The sequence below is a fragment of the Lathyrus oleraceus genome, chromosome 7, assembly GCF_024323335.1.
Source record: "Lathyrus oleraceus cultivar Zhongwan6 chromosome 7, CAAS_Psat_ZW6_1.0, whole genome shotgun sequence".
Classification (NCBI taxonomy): Eukaryota; Viridiplantae; Streptophyta; class Magnoliopsida; order Fabales; family Fabaceae; genus Lathyrus; species Lathyrus oleraceus.
In genome coordinates, this window is record NC_066585.1 from 354,311,204 (window position 1) to 354,313,508 (window position 2,305).

Below are 2,305 nucleotides of genomic sequence, written 5' to 3' on the forward strand. Positions count from 1 at the left end.
TAATTGTTTTTATGATTTCTTCTTGTGCTAATTCCCTAACGCATTCATCAATGATATCTATGGCATAACATGCGTCTCCCATCACAGGTTCCATAAGAAATTTCGAAAGTATAAATTCTATTTTCTCGTCACCTACCTCAAAGGTCAACTTTCCTCTCTTAACATCTATTATGGCTCCTGTAGTTGATAAGAATGGTCTACCTAGAAGGATTGGTATATCATTATCCTCTTTGATGTCCATGACAACAAAATCAGTAGGGATAAATAACTGACCTATCCTAACAGGGTCATCTTCTAATATGCCTATCGGATACTTAAGAGATCTATCGGCTAACTGAAGTGACATCTTAGTAGGCTGTAATTCTCCTAAGTTTAACCTCTCACAAACTGCTAAAGGCATTAAGCTCACACTAGCTCCTAAGTCTAGAAAAGCTTTTTTGATGACATGACTACCCAAAAGACAAGGAATGGAGAAATTTCCAGGATCTTTATCTTTTTTGGCTAACTTGTTCTCGGAAATAGAATTGCATTCCAAGGGCTTCGGATCGTTGAGTCTACGTTTGTTGGTAAGGATGTCTTTGAGAAACTTTGCATAAGAAGGTATTTGGGTGATGGCTTATGTGAAAGGGATTTCTACGTGAAGTTTTTCTATAACCTTAATAAATTTCTGATACTGGTTATTGATCTGGGTTTGTTTGAGTCTTTGCGGATATGGTATAGGTGGTTTATATGAAGGGGGTGGTACATAAGTTTTGTCTTTAGGTTCTTCTCCTTTTTCCTGACCTTCCTGTTTTTTAGATTCCTCTAGTTCCTTTACTTTGTCTGTGGGTTCGGTATATTCCTTAAAAGTTTTGGGTTCGCTCAATCTTGGGTTTGGTGGCTCATCATAAGCGTTCCCACTTCGTAGGGTAATGGCATTGGCTTGTCCTCTTGGATTCTGTTGAGGTTGTCCAGGGAACTGTCCTCCAGGTGTGGTCTGGGGGGCTTGGTTTAAAGCTACCTGAGAGATCTGGGTTTCAAGCATCTTGGTGTGAATAACTATTTGGTCAACCTTGATTCCTAACTAGGTAATCAGTTCGTTAACGTGAATGTTTTGGTTCATGAACTCTTTACTTTGTTGGGTTTGAGCAGTGATAAAATTTTCCATAATTTTCTCAAGGCTCGGCTTTGGTGGTACAGGTTGCATAGGTTGATTTGGTCTTGGGGCTTGATAACCTGTTTGTCTCGGAGGTGCATTATTTTGGATAAGGTTATTGTTCTTATAGGAGAAGTTCAGGTGATACCTCCATCCAGGGTTATAGGTATTCGAATATGGGTTCCCTTGGGTGTAGTTCACTTACTCAGAGTGGGTTTCATTTAATAGACTGCATTCTGCAGATTGGTGTCCTTTGGTTCCACATATCTCACAATCCGATGAAATTGCGGCTGCAGTATTCGGGTTTACGCACATATGCTCGACCTTAAGGGCTAATGCGTCCATTTTAGCTTGCATCATGTATATAGAGCTTAATTCATGTACTCCTCCTTGGGCTTCCTTCTTCTCAACTGTCGCTCGTTCGACTCCCCATGATTGATGGTTTTGAGCCATATCTTCGATGAGGGCACTAGCTTCAGGATAAGGTTTGTTCATCAGCGCACCGCCTGCGGCAGCGTCGATGGTCATCTTAGTGTTATAGTGAAGTCCATTATAGAAGGTCTGAATGATTAACCAATTTTCTAAACCATGATGTGGGCATGCTCTTAACAGCTCTTTATATCTCTCCCAAGCTTCGAACAGCGATTCTCCTTGGTTCTGGGTAAATCTAGTTATATGGTTTTGAAGAACGGCGGTCTTACTTGGGGGAAAATATCTAGCAAGGAATACTCTTCTAAGGTTGTCCCAAGTTGTAATGGAATTGGGTGGAAGGGAATCTAACCATGATAGGGCTTTATCTCTGAGGGAGAAAGGGAATAATCTTAAACGGATTGCCTCAGGAGAAGCTCCATTGGTTTTAAAAGTGTCTGCTAATTGGAGAAAGATTTTAAATGTTGGTTTGGGTTCTCAGTAGCGAGACCTGCGAATTGTCTCTGTTGCACTAGTTGCAACAAGGAGGGTTTAAGTTCGAAATTATTAGCTGGGATGGTTGGGTTTACTATACTAGAACTAGGTTCTTCGTTGGATGGTTGGGCGAAATCCTTAAGAGGTCTTTGGTTTTGATCTTCGGCCATAGCTCTCCTAATTCTATGGAAGAACAAACGTGCGCGAGCGTAACGTTCAGGTTCCGCCAGAGGGTATACTAAGCTTCCGGTGCTACGAGTTCTTCAC

General features: G+C 41.3%; 1 non-coding gene across 1 annotated transcript; it reads left to right on the top strand.

The window, feature by feature from the left end:
* Positions 1-1,718: 1,718 nt before the first annotated feature.
* Positions 1,719-1,825, top strand: LOC127108923 (small nucleolar RNA R71). Its single transcript, XR_007796421.1, has one exon. It is a non-coding gene; the product is annotated as a small nucleolar RNA R71 (small nucleolar RNA).
* Positions 1,826-2,305: the final 480 nt, after the last annotated feature.